The sequence below is a fragment of the Notolepis coatsorum genome (assembly GCF_963971535.1).
Source record: "Notolepis coatsorum genome assembly, chromosome: 14".
NCBI lineage: Eukaryota > Metazoa > Chordata > Actinopteri > Aulopiformes > Paralepididae > Notolepis > Notolepis coatsorum.
Genome location: NC_140178.1, coordinates 2916581 through 2931782, shown reverse-complemented (window position 1 = coordinate 2931782; position 15202 = coordinate 2916581). Strand labels below are relative to the sequence as shown.

General features: G+C 42.4%; 1 pseudogene across 1 annotated transcript in view; it reads left to right on the top strand.

Moving 5' to 3' along the window:
- LOC311239872 (XK-related protein 8-like) overlaps nucleotides 1-7254 on the top strand; it is a 53012-nt pseudogene extending 45758 nt beyond the window's left edge. Inside the window, exons 4-6 of the transcript in view lie at nucleotides 3978-4174; nucleotides 6101-6288; nucleotides 6500-7254. The product of the transcript in view is annotated as an XK-related protein 8-like (transcript). The remainder of the gene's footprint in view (nucleotides 1-3977; nucleotides 4175-6100; nucleotides 6289-6499) is intronic.
- Nucleotides 7255-15202: the final 7948 nt, after the last annotated feature.

Sequence of the window (15202 nt, the reverse complement as noted above, 5' to 3'; positions counted from 1 at the left end):
TATTTAGCATTTAGCATTTTAGCATTTTATTCTTCTTCGATTTTTCGATAGATTAGATTTCAATTATTGGATTAGATTATATATTGTAACTTGTAGGGCAAATATAACTGAGAGGGCATACATACCCTCATCTCGCACCTTGCTGACCATTATGCACATGTCCAGAGTTAATTATGTTATGTTAAGCATATTGATTTCTTATATTGTTTACACTGCTTTTTACTACCTGTACCTCCCCTCCCCCCCATGCTGATATGATGCCTGAATTTCCCCCAAGGGGATCAATAAAGGAATATCTTATCTTATCTTATAATCAAACGAAGGCTGAGCCTGAACAAAGTGCAGCACCTGCAGCGTGAAAGAGGATGTGTCGCCACGAGACAAGACGGTTCAGCTTCTCACGTTCTCAAATGATCACTGGAGGAAGGAGTTCCTTGTTTAGGAAGAAGAAGAAAAATGCAATAGATTTATCATTTCTGTTCTGGAGGTAAAAGCAGCAGTGTTGTTCAAATGCATGAACGTCTTAGTTGGCGGAGTGTTGAGAAAAGACTTTCTGCCAACCTTTTAATTTGTTTTCATAAAGTGATCACAACCCACAGTCCTAAATATATCACGGATAAAATAATTTACAGCTCAAATGTGCACATGCATGTTACCAGACACACCCTATAGCTAAGTAAAACCCTATAACAATAAAATGACTTGTTTGTAGTGGTTAGCACCGCTGCCTCACAGCACGAAGGGCCTTTCTGTGTGGAGTCTGCATGTTCTCCTGTGATGGCGTGGGTTTCCTCTGGGTACCCCGGTGTCCTCTCACACCATGAAGACATGCATATTAGACAGGGCGAAACCAGTACTAGTAGGCACAATCTATAGACCACCAGAACAGAGTGGCTTTTATGACACACTTGATGGGTGTTTAGCTGGGGTGGAGGGGGTAGAAAAAATTCTTATTGGGGACTGGAACACGGATATGCTGCGTAAAGCAGCACCCGTCTTCAAGGCCTTCAGTAGGTTTTCTGATCTGCACGGTTTCAGCCAGCTAATCACCCAACCCACAAGGGTATGTGATTTGACACAAACCACCATTGACCTCATTTTGACCTCTGACAAGTCAATGATCTCCAATAAAGGGGTGATAGCGTGCGGGTTAAGTGATCATTATATGATTTTCTGTACCCACAAAAAAGCTAAAACAGAAGGCCGGCTGTCACAAAACAGTCACATCTAGAGACCTCAAAACTTACTCTAGAGAGGCCTTTAACCTAGAACTGGGGAGCTTGGACTGGTCAGATGAACTCAGTGGTACACAGGTTGAAGAAACATGGCTTGGATTCAAAACCAACTTCACAGCAATACTCAACAACATGGCACCCATAAGAACCACCAGGGTTAAAAATCGCGCTGAGCCGTGGATGAACACTGAAATACTGGCCGCTATGAAAACCAGAGACAAAAAATGCTCTGAACTTCATAAAAGTCAGACAAAGCTTTCCAAAAGCTCAAACAGTGAACTCCAAGCCCACGTGGTTGAACTAAAAATCCAAAGAAACAGACTAAGAAATGACGTAAACACCATGATCAGAACCGCAAAAAGAAATTTCATCAATGACAAAACTGAGGAAAACAAAAACAAACCCCGCGAACTTTGGAAATTACTCAATAATCAACTAGGCTGCAGTAAAAAACTTAAAACCAGATTCTCAAACATAAACATAAAGACAGACAACACGCTCATCACAGACAAGCTGGATGTAGCCAATTACTTAAACATCTTCTTCACAAACATAGCCACAACACTGGTAAACAAACTACCCTCCCACTCAGGGCATTTTGGGGTAGAACACATAGTAGCATACTACAAAAACCTAGGGGTCCACAAAGACGACTTCAAACTTGAAATGGTAACAACCGATGAGGTACTCAAAAAATTGAGCGCCCTCCAACCTAACAAGGCCACTGGCCATGACAACATCCCCTCCAAATTCCTCAGAGACGCAGCAGCCGCCATCACCCCAGTCATCACACACATAATAAACCTCTCTATAAAACAGGGGCATGTCCCCAAGGACTTCAAAATTGCGAGAGTGACCCCTCTGCACAAAAAGGGCAGCAAATTAGACTCAGGCAACTACCGCCCTGTTTCTATTCTTACCTCCATCTCGAAAGTCATGGAGAAAATAGTCTACGAACAGGTCGAAAAGTACCTGGCGGAAAAAAATCTAATCTACGAATTCCAATCTGGCTTCAGAACGTCCCACTCCACTGACACATGCCTCCTCTATTTGAACGACCACATCAAACAAGAGGTGGACGTGGGCAAATACTGCGGCATGGTCATGCTGGACCTACAAAAGGCCTTCGACACTATTAATCACTCCATTCTAATGGACAAGCTAAAAGCAATTGGTTTTGATAGCTTATCAGTGAGCTGGATGCAATCCTACCTGGAGGGGAGAGAACAGATGGTAGAGGTAAACGGTACTCTATCCCCCCCCCTCACAGTGAGCTGTGGTGTTCCACAAGGAAGCATACTAGGACCGCTACTCTTCCTAATTTATGCAAATGACATGTCGTCAGCCTGTGACTGCAACTTGTTCCTGTTTGCGGACGACTCAGCCCTGCTGGTCTCTGACAAGAACAAGTTGCAGGTTGAAAAAACCCTCAGCTCGGAACTAGGCAAAATCTGCATATGGCTCGCTGATAACAAACTATCATTACACATGGGCAAAACAGAGTCCATTCTCTTCGGTTCAAATAACAAACTCAGCAAGACCGACGGCTTCTCAGTTACAGTGGGTGACAATATTGTCACAAGGAAAGACGAAATTACCTACCTGGGTTCCATCCTAGAGGCAAATCTTTCCTGTGACAAAATGGCATCCAATGTAATAAAAAAAAGTCAACCAACGAACTAGATTCTTGTACCGGATCTCCTCCCTGGTAAACAAGAATACCCTGAAGACTCTGGCAGGAGCACTCATTCAAGGGTACTATGACTATGCATGCACCTCATGGTACCAAAGCACCTCAAAGGCGCTTAAAACAAAATTACAAACATCACAAAACAAACTGGTCAGACTACTACTTGACCTGAACCCCAGAACCCACCTCACCCCTGCCCACTTTGACAACCTAAGATGGCTTAGAGTAGACGACAGAGTACAGCAACTTGCAATGGGCCTGGTCTACAAGATACACTATACGACCGGGGTGCCCATGTACATGTCAAAATACTTCCCAAAGGTCAGTGAATACCACAACCACTACACCAGAGGAAGCTCAACAAATCATGTTAAACCCAGATTCGGATCAAACAAGGGACTAAACACGTTTCGCAATTATGCCACAACAATGTGGAACGCCCTACCCAAAGCTGTAAAGGAATGTGGATCCCTGCCCACATTCAAAACCGCTCTTAAAGAGCACCTACGGGAGGCTGCAATTCGAAACTGGCCACCGTAAATGCCCAAAACCCCCACCACCTCCTAATAGACAGTCTCCTCCCCACCGCATGTATATATTCCCTCCCCGCCGTATGTATATTTCTCTCCCACCCACCCACCCCCTCCTAATGTACAGTCCCCTCCCCATCATATGTATATACTCTGTCAGGATCTAGGGGTAACAGTACTGTATATTTGAATACCGTTTATGTCACAAATGTATCAGTACTAAATACCTATATGTCCCTATGCCATAAATGTCATGTATGTTGTGTATGTCATAAATGTCTATATGAATTGAAAATGGGGGACCCTGATGGAAACAAGACAAACGTCTTTCTCAGGTCTGCATCCCCTTAACAATTGTATGTATTGAGCCGTACTGTATTGTACCCATTCTGCAATCTGTTAAATAAAGTTTTCATTCATTCATTCATTCATTCATTCATTCATTCATTCATTCATTCATTCATTCATTCATTCATTCATTCATTCATTCATTCATTCATTCATTCATCATTCATTCATTAATTTCTTCTGGTTCGGAGTTCTGGTCGGCCTCATGGTTCTGTCCTCTGCAGTAGTCCAAATGTTCAGCTGGTTCTGGTTCAAATATGACCGCGAGCTGCAGGGCTTCAATGCAAAGACACATCAGAGACTATTCTCTTCGGCAACCGCGTAAAACTTTCCTGCCTTTTACATGTGTTCCAACTTGGCTTCTTTTGCAGGTAACTTCGATATTGATTCAGCTTGTCAGCTGACATTGTAAACAAAGTGAGAGATAGCAGCTATCTATCTTCGTAAAACAAGGCATTCATATAGCGGGACTAATCTGAAGCTAATGTTACGGATATATAACGTTATTAGACAAACACTAGTCAGGGATGGAGGCGTTCCAGATATATGGCAGCTAGGCTAAGTTCTTTAGCAATGTGGGAGAATGTATATCAATTTGATCATATAGACGTACAGCAATTAATTCCACAACCATACAATCGGTAAGCAACATGTTACATGAAAACAAAGGGCCAGCTTCTGGGATTAAAATAAAAGCGACATCTTGAACAAGAGTGTGAAATTATAAGGCAATGTGATATAGCGAAAGAGGAGGGTGTGATGGAGCAGCTCAAGCAAGCATATAATAACAGTTGACAGATTGATTGAACATTTTATTAACAGATTGCAGAATGGGTACAATACAGTACAGCTCAATACACACAATTGTTAAGGGGATGCAGACCAGAGAAATACTCCGTCTTGTTTATCAGGGTCCCCCATTTTCAATTCATCATAACATATATGACATACATGACATACAGGTAGACAGTACTGTTACATCTAGACATTTATGACATACCAGAGTACACAAATAGTCTAAAAAGAGAGTACCGGTATATACATTTTAGGGGGAAGAAACTGTACATTGGAGGAGGTGTGGGGGGGGGGGGGGGGGGGGGTTGGGTAGGCGGGTGGAGACCTGTGTGCAGAAACCATATATTTATTTTATTTTACCTTTATTTTACCAGGTAGTCACTTGAGATCAAAGATCTCTTTTTCGAGTAAGACCTGGCCAAAATGGCAGCAAAAACAAAAAACAAACGTGCAAAAATACACAAAACACAGACAAAGACATAAAAGGCAAAGTGGGGCAAGGGGATACATTTGAGCTGCAGCAAATCAGATTGAATGGGATTGGGGGAGATTGGAGGGCAGGGTAAAAAGGTAGAAAGAGGATGGAAGGTGAGGCCCTGCAGGAGGTTGCTGGGGAGAGAAGGTCAGGTTAAAAACATAAAATATAACAGCACATTATGCAGTGAAGCAGCGACATTCTCCCATCTCATTCTTTAAAATGCCCTTAATTTGAACTTTAAAATCAGATATGGTAGTGAGGGCCTGCAGTTTCAAAGTTTTTTAGTTTTTTAGAATATAGTTAATTCTTGTGGCATGTCAACAAGAAAAACTAGTCACAGACCGGAACGGAATGCATACAATGCATGAATAATGACTATAACATGATGAAAGTTAAAGGCGTGGTTGGTCTGACACAATGCTGCTAAAGGCCCCTTATCATGCAGAATCAAATTTATACTAGAAGAAAGGAACTGCATGGAATTGGTAAAATTGCCTAAATTCCATGCAGCCAGGCGCTTTTTGAAGGGCGCTAAACACAGATGGCAACGATGATAGTCGCTACCATTTGTAGTGTACTTTCTGAAGTTCTATATGAATATATATATATATATATATGTATATACTCCCTTTTCTTGACTCCTTCTGTATCACAAACAGTACTGTATTTGCAAATCTGGTATGTCATAAATGTATAGATGTAGCAGTACTGACTATCTGTATGTCATGTATGTCATATATGTCCTGATGAATTGAAAATGGGGGACCCTGATGTAAACAAGACGAAAGTCTTTCTCTGGTCTGCATCCCCTTAACAATTGTGTGTATTGAGCTGTACTGTATTGTACCCATTCTGCAATCTGTTAATAAAGTTTTCAATCAATCAATCAATCAATCAATCAATCAGTTGTGTTCCCAGTGACAGGAGCTGCTCTATGGGCAACTTTCACAGGAAAATATACCCACGATGCATGTATGGCGTAGGGGGGATCCCTTCTACTGTAACACTGATTTTGTCCATGCAGACACATCTCTGCCATATGGCAAGGCTTCCGCGTCTGGTGGCGAAAGGAGCAGGGGTCGGAGTACGCCGTTTACCTGACCCATGATCTCAGCATGCTGCGGCTCATCGAGACCTTCTGCGAGAGCGCTCCTCAACTCACCCTCATGACATACATCATGCTGCACACCAACAAGGCCAGGACTGTACAGTGTGAGTAACTCTCTGCTTCCCGTTTCACGCTACAGATGGCATTAACAACTCAAGTTCCTTTTTTGTGGCAAACAAATAGCAGTACGCAATAAGCATCGTCATGTGTCAAAGAGGAACAATGGAGTCGGTTAGGTCACGACAATCACTATTAGGTTGATCGTCAGGCTGCAAACACCACAAAATTGTAATATGGCACACTTGTGTTCTGTAGGTGTGAGTGTGGCTGCATCGACCACTTCCATAGCCTGGATGGTGGTGGACTACCACCGGTCCCTGCGCTCCTTCCTCCCAGACAAGGCCAAGCAGGACTGGGGATCCTCTTTGGTGTACTTCCTGTGGAACCTGCTGCTGATCGCCCCGCGCGTGGCCGCCATCGCCCTCTTTGCCTCTGTCCTGCCCCGCTACATTGCCGCCCACTTCCTGTTGCTATGGCCAGTGCTCGTGCTCTGGGCCTGGCGGCAGGAGACGGACTTCATGGACAGTGAGGGCGGGGAGTGGCTCTACCGGGCGACCGTGGGCCTCATCTGGTACTTCAGTTGGTTCAACGTGGCGGAGGGGCAGACGAGGGCCAGAAGCATCATCTACCACTCCTTCATGACGACCGACGGAGGCATTTTACTGGCCACGTGGTGGTGCTACCGGGACCCGGTCCTGACGCAATGCTACGCCCCCGTCCTGCTCATCACCCTGCTCATCACCTACCTCCTGGGACTGGTCTTCAAAGCCCTCTACTACTGCTGCTTCCACCCCAAGCTGTGGAGGCCCCCCGTGAGAGAGCCCGGGCTGGCAGATGAGATGCCCGACGGGATGGTGTCCTTCAGAGCCTTTGCCACCCAGGACGGCACCTCGTCCTCCCAGCTGCTCAACAAGAGGATGGCCCGCCATGCCATGCATTTTTACTCAGAGGAGGAAGCCAAGAGAACTCTAACGAAGACAAATGGGCGCAAGGCCAAGAGCGTTGTCTGACTGGATGTGCCGGAGCCCAGAGTGCACTGTCCATCACACGCTACCTGTTAGGAATGTATGGCAGCAATGCCTGCAGTGCATCTCTACACCCCTTATATGCTGCATTTCAATAGGCCTGGCGTATTGTAAATCAAGCAAGGCTGAGACACAGTGTTGGAAGCTGTGGTCATTTGATAAGCTCACTGTAGAAAAATATGCCAAAATACGTTCGGTATTTTTATGCCGTTTCTACTAAGTGAGTAAAGTTGATCTGCTTTACTCTGTCAGTAAGTTTTTGTACGAGATAAGGTACAAAAAATGGTACATCTGGCTTTAACGAAATCGTTTGAAACCTTTGTTAATGTATTTTTGAACACTGTTGTATCTGTTCATACTTAACTTTGTTTACTTGTTTGCAAGAACAACGAATGTACACAATCTACCATCAAGGCCCGGCTTCCCCTCTTAAGACCTTTGTTTTATTGTTGTGCTGAGTGACACTTCCACGTGTTACTTGTAGGCTAATTCTCACCATAATATAAATGTAAAGCGTTCTCAATCTTTTTTTTTTAAACATTTATTTTTTAGCGTTTATCGCTTTTTGCTACTGGGCAGTCCAGTAGCGAGAGAGAGAGAGAGAGGAGGAACGGGAGACAGAGTGGGGGGAAGACATTCTGCAAATAACGACGGGTCCGGGAATCGAACCCGGGTCGGCCGTGCTGCGACTCAGCGCGTTATGTGGTTCGCCACTGGGGCGCCCGCGTTCTCAATCTTTTAACAGTGTTTAAAGGAACACGCCAACATTTTGGGAAATTAGATTACCGTCTTCTCCAGAGAGAGACAATAAGATATATACAAGTTTCCTCTCTCTGTGCGTTCAGTAGAAAGCTATCTGGCTGCACGTTATTGGACGCAATGGAGCTTAGCACAATGAATGGAAGCGGACGGTGCCGGTTAGCCTAGGCATTGTCCAACTAACACCTCTCCCGAAGGCTAAGGGGCACTGTCCACTTCCATTCATTGTGCTAAGCTAGGCTAACATGCAGCCAGATAGCTTTCTACTGAACGCACAGAGAGGAAACTGGTATCTTCTTGTCTCTCTCTGGAGAAGACATTAAGCTAATTTTCCCAAATGTTGGCGTGTTCCTTTAATGAGTCTGCAGGGTGACACGGGACTAACCAAGCATTGTTGATTTGTTTTCTACAGTCAGTGACACAACGAGGAAGACTGGTAGTCCGTAGACCTACTTGATGTTACTTTTCCTAGCTCACTCGTTATTATTATTATTATAATATTTTTGTTACATATGTCAAAACATTGTTTACCAGTTAATAGAGAGCTTCAATAAGGTTTATGATAAAACCTTAACGTTTCATGTTCGTGGAAGCATATGGCTCTTTTCAGTGTATAGAATACAATTGTATTGTAACAGTTTGAATAACTAGCATTATACTGGGGGGGAGCCTATGTTGGTGTTTTTATTTTATTAAGTGGAGGATCCATTCTTATGTGCCAAACCTATTTTTCCATGCTTATAACAGTTTTATATCTAACAGTGTTGGTTACTAGTTGCGTCCGCTCTGCTGAGACCAAAGGTCAATATCCAGGTCAACTTTTCTATGACCTCATTTGTATTACTGGGCTATTAAAGTGATAAGAACCTTAAACTGCTTCTGCCAAAATATGTATTTTCTATTCACTTTTATATTACACGTTCATTGTCCATAAAAAGATAATTCGTGTTAAACCTATGTACGTATATACAGGCTATGGATGTACATTTTCATAAGGAAGCACATTTTAAAACTATACAAGTTCAAGTTCAAGTTCTTTAATAGTTGTCATACAGAAGTACAGAATACTTTCATACAAAATGCTTCTTACTGTTACTGTTGTCGTGGCGGTAAATCCCCAGAACGCCCCCAATCCTCAATGACACATTTTGACCACACCCCTAATAATACATATTATACAAATATACAATTTCCGTTACTGTACGACAAATGGGTCAGGAGATGCGCTAATTTTAAAATTGAGTTTTGGCCAAATGGTGGCGCTAGAGGAAAAGGTCACTGTACATTGGAGGTTGGGTAGGAGTGGGGGGGGGGGGGGGGGGGGGGGGTTGGGTAGGAGGGGTGGGTGGGGGACACTGTACAAGCAAAACTGTACATTGGAATATTGACAAGACCATACTTGGTAATTTACTGTACATTGGAGGGGGTTGTGTTAGGGGCCAGTTTCGAATTGCAGTCTCCCGTAGGTGTTTTTTGAGAGTGTTTTTGAAAGTGGGTAGTGATTCACATTCCTTTACAGCTTTGGGTAGGGCGTTCCACATTGATGTGGCATAATTGCGAAACGTGTTTAGTCCCTTGTTTGAGCCGAATCTGGGTTTGTGGAGCTCCCTCTGGTGTTGTGATCGTGGTATTCACTGACCTTTGGGAAGTATTTTGACATGTACATGGGTACCTTGGTCGTGTAGTGTATCTTGTAGACCAGGCCCATTGCAAGTTGCTGTACTCTGTCGTCTACTCTAAGCCATCCTAGGTTGTCAAAGTGGGCAGGGGTGAGGTGGGTTCTAGGAGTAAGGTCAAGCAGTAGACCAGTTTGTTTTGAGATGTTTGTAATTTTGTTTTTAGCGCCTTTGAGGTGCTTTGGTACCATGAGGTGCAAGCATAGTCGTAGTACCCTTGAATGAGTGCTCCTGCCAAAGTCTTCAGGGTATTCTTGTTTACCAGTGAGGAGATCCGGTACAAGAATCGAGTTCGTTGGTTGACTTTTTTTATTACATTGGATGCCATTTTGTCACAGGAAAGATTTGCCTCTAGGATGGAACCCAGGTAGGTAATTTCATCTTTCCTTGTGACAATATTGTCACCCACTGTAACTGAGAAGCCGTCGGTCTTGCTGAGTTTGTTATTTGAACCGAAGAGAATGGACTCTGTTTTGCCCATGTGTAATGATAGTTTGTTATCAGCGAGCCATATGCAGATTTTGCCTAGTTCTGAGCTGAGGGTTTTTTAGAGCCCTATCAAGAAGGGGTGTGTCGTGCTGAGCCTGTTTACCCACATTTTATGTAAATTAAACCGTAGTCTATAGATACCAGTAGTGGTTAGTTTAGTGAGAAAGGTTTGTTTGGAATTTTAGGTTTACATGCACCATGTTGGACAACCCTCCTGTTAAATATACTCCTCTGGGGTTCACGTTTACTTGCGTGAAACTGCTGTTATTTCTGGGTGACATTGTGCTGGACGCATGGGCGATTGTGTCTTTCTACCAAGAAGAGGCCTACGTATGCATGTGGCTCCTATTGTTGTTCATGATCTGCTCCTCCGTCATCGTACAGGTCAACAGTTGGCTGTGGTATCGTGATGAGAGACACGAGACAAGTCTTAGCCTGACCTCACTCAAGACTCTCCATGTGTTTCAAATGGGAGTCTTCCTCAGGTCGGTACGCTTTGTTTACTTTCTATTGGCATCATGTGCTCACAGTAAATTCAAGTTTAGTTTTATTAACATATAGGCCTACAATGTACATTTTACAGTGGAATGCTTGGTTCTGTATGAGCCTCCTGAGATTGTGCTTCATACAGTAAAAAAAAAAGTATAATAAATAGGGCTGTCACTTTATCGCGTTAATTAGATTAATTAATTACACAGCAAATAATCGCGCTATGAAAATTAACTCAAAATTAATTACATTTTTTTTTTTTTTTTTTTTTTTAATAATTTTTTTTTTGTATCTCATTCATTCCATAAGCATGTAGAATACACATTTACAGATTTTTTTTTTAATATGGTCCATTTGCATGTTCTTGGTATCTGATTCTAGGGACATCTATGAATCTCAGGGAATGTATTCCCAGTGTCAGAAATACTGTGGGCTAGATCCACAAAGAATGGATTGCACGGTGCAAGTTGCACCCTTACTTACAATTCATTATGAATTGAAAATGGGGGACCCTGATGTAAACAAGACGAAAGTCTTTCTCTGGTCTGCATTCCCTTAACAATTGTGTGTATTGAGCCGTACTGTATTGTACCCATTCTGCAATCTGTTAATAACATTTTCATTCAATCAATCAATCTGCGCGGTGATTGATTGAATGAACATTTTATTTTGAGTAAATTGTAATGAACCAAATGAGAATATCAATATTTTTTTTTTATCTTTGACTGTGAATAACACCATGCTCAAATTGACCAGACCTGAAAAATCTAAGCAAATTATTAGATGGAAGATGATTAAACAGAAGGTTTTGTAGATACAGTACTGAATTCTGCCATCCGGACACATGCAATTTGAAATATAATTGTAGAATATAGAATATGAGGCATAAAATGGTAATGCGATCAAAATGCAATTAATTAGATTAATTAATTACAAATCCTGTAATTAATTAGATACATTTTTTAATCGCCTGACAGCACTAATAATAAAGAATAAAGAGTAGTGTAATAACAAAGCCAACTAACGCGTAATTTCATATCTTTAGATTCTTTACATTGTTTTCATCCATACTATAGTTTAAAGACAGGCAATTACGTAACTAGCGGTCGAGCAGCATCATTTATTTTTAGTTATTCGTACATGGAATTACCACAGTCCAACAGTAGGCTACATATTCATTATAATGAATATGAATAACGATGGGATTTCTTCTTGTACTGCAACATCTTCTAAAAAGAAATTGGTGTGTGTGTGTATTGCTTTGTATACCTTTGAAGAAAAGTACTGAGACTCGTGACGTTTCCTCCTAGGTATGCCGGTGTCGTGGTGCGTAACTTACGTTTCTTCACAAAGAAGCCCAACCTGGGTGGCGATACCTGGGTGGCGGTGGCCCTGAGCCACGAGCTTGGGTTGCTGCGGCTCATAGAGAACTTCACAGAGAGTGCCCCGCAGTTGGTTCTGTTCCTCACCATCATGATCCAGAGAGGCGAGGTGGAGCTTTTTACATGTATGTATTACCGGTACGCCTCAAAACGGCATTGTGTTTGTGTAGTCAAGGAGGTTAAAAAGAGTTCACAGGCTGTCAGATCCTTTATAGCACATGTGTAGTTTAGGCCCTATCAGTACATATTTAGAAATGTGGACGTATACTATTCCAAAGCCACAATTTAATATTCCACAGGGTCACTTTACCAAAAAAGAATGCTTTATTTTGTACATAATCTCACACATCCCACCAGTGATGTCATCAGCGACATAATGTCCCGGACATTGAATCCTTGTGTTGTATTAAGTACAGCACCATGAAATGATGTAGAGGAAAAAATAGCAATACCTTGTCTTATAGGGACTGCTACCATATAATTTCATCAAGCTGTAATTAACAATACAAGGATTCAATGTCCCCGATGACCAGTGGTGCAGTCGTAATATGGGAACTGGTAACACGCCACGTGCACACGCACGCGCGGGTACGTGCACAAGCACAGAACAGATTTTTTTTTTTTTTAAATAGAGAAGCTGAAAAAGGTAGCAGGATGTAGTAGCCTTCAATATAGAAAGAAATTATATTGTCAACAGATATGGTTGAAAAACAAACAATGTTTTAAATGTAATAGTAGTTACAATTTCTTTAATTGAATCAACTTAAACTAGAAAAGTAAATACAAACTAAATTGACAATGTAAGTTACATTGTTAATTTAGTTTGTATTTACTTTTAGTTTAAGTTGATTCAATTAAAGAAATTGTTTTACACACAAACACAAAAGCAAACTTAAAATAATCAGACAACTTGTGTTTACTTGAAGTTTGTGTGTGCATGACTCCTAGTGCACAGCAAGGGAGGTTTGGTGATGAACCTTGTGGTGCGCTCACACCCACTCGCGCGCGCAGTTATACACACACACACACGCACACACACACACACACACACAAGCGCATATACGCAAGTGCAATCTTTCTATCATACACGCTCTTCTTGCTCTCTATTTGTGTGAATGTGCGTGCGCGAGAGCAATTGGAAAGCTGGCGCGCAGCAAGGCAGACGCTTGATTCAATCATAAGCAGGTAGACCCCCATCACGAATTCCGAGCCACATTAGTATTCACCTCCACTGCCGTCACACAGAATGAAGGGGGAGATGCATTCAGATAGCCAACACCCAGACACCTAGTCTACCTGCGCTTTTTGTTATGTAAAACGGTGGCCGCCGGCCGGGTACTTAGTCACAACCAGGCACGCGGGAAGTAATTTATACTTGGGGGTGCGGTTGGAGTCGGATAAATAATAATAATAACGTCATATTAAATGCATGCGCGAAGCGCATCATTCGTGATTTTCCATTCATTTGAAAGATCAATATTTTACAATACAACAGACAAACTTGAACACCAACATGTGGACAGTTCACACACGAAATGCAGCAGTTTTTCTCTAATCAGAAGACGATTTATTGTCGATTTAGACGCAAGCCGCCCGCAAGCGTCAACAACTAGCGTTTGGAATTTCGTTTCGCACACCGCACAGGATCGTATAACCAATGCAGAGTATAGATTAAACAGATTAATGATGTATATTATATTAATGAATATAGGCTTCTAACAGTCAGCGCGCTAGTGACAATTTACACATTTTTGTGACAGAATGAAGTGAACAAACAGACACGCAACCATCCGAAAATATTCATTTCTTTATTTGAAATATTTATTTCGAACATGTAATAATAGTATACAAACTAAGAGTAACTGAACTTTGTGTGCGTGTGTGTGTGTGTGTGTGTGTGTGTGTGTGTGTGTGTGTGTGTGTGTGTGTGTGTGTGTGTGACTCTGTCACAACAACAGTCGCTGTCCGTGGTGCTGAAACTTTAACCAAGTGAGCACGGCGCACTGCGCAGCCGCATTTTACACAGTTTTAATACAATCTTTTTATTTTATTTATCTTTGTGTGTGAAACAATAAATAAACAAACCTTGTTGGACACAATCCAAGTATGTTGCACTTGATGTCATCTTCCCCAAAACATGCTTCAAGAGTGGCTTTGCGCTTTGTCGATTCCCTGACGACACTGGCTCTACTCTGCACAGATTGGAGTGTGTCTGCTATTAGCGGGACTTCTCTCGGCACCTCTCGTAGAGCCAGGTCGAGGGAATGGTTGCAGCAGTGGACAAACAGTGAGTTTGGACACATTTCTTTGAGCTTTGCTTGCACCCCAGAAAACCTCCCAGACATGTTGCTGGCGCCATCAAAGCAGTATCCCTGCAGCTTCTCCAGAGGGAGGTTTAAACGCAAAAACACATCCTTTACGCAAGCAAACAGTGTTTGAGACGTAGTGTCTGGCGCGTTGTAAAAGCCTAAAAACTGGCTCTTCTGGGCGAGATTCTTGTCGGTGTAATACAAATTACAGGAAAACTGCTCCTTGGCTGTGATGTCAGTTGTTCCATCGGCTGTTAATCCATAGTATGGAGCACTTGAAGCCTCCGACATTATTTTACGCTGGACAGCGTGAGCGAACCGTTCCAAAATGTCGTTTTGGATTCCGTCTGTCATCCAATTGTCTCGTCTCAGTAGCCATTGACGGGCAGCAGGCAAGTGATATGTGCGTTCCAGCATCAGCTGCCAAAACACGCCATCACGGTGCTCCAGGCCTCGCATCCTTTGGGCTGATTATTATTAAAGAAATCGGATATTCGTTTTTGAGACATTTCGAGACACAAGGAAGTAAACACACTACTGTTTATTATTCAAACTCAAGTCCTCATCCTTCGCGCCGAAACCACGTCACGTAGTCGAAGTAGTAGACGTCGGCGCGTCGCCGATGTGTGTGTGTGAGACTGTGCGGCGCGCTGCAGCGTCACAGACAGTCAGACTCAGATCAGATACACAGAAAATATCATTAAATAGTGGATTTTAACCATTAAAAAAAGCATGTTTTAGACTGCTTACACTAAAATGCTAACTAAAAAAAATAAAAGTTTTGGATTTTTTTATTTATTTTTTTAATCTTCTGACACAGCTTGCAGTT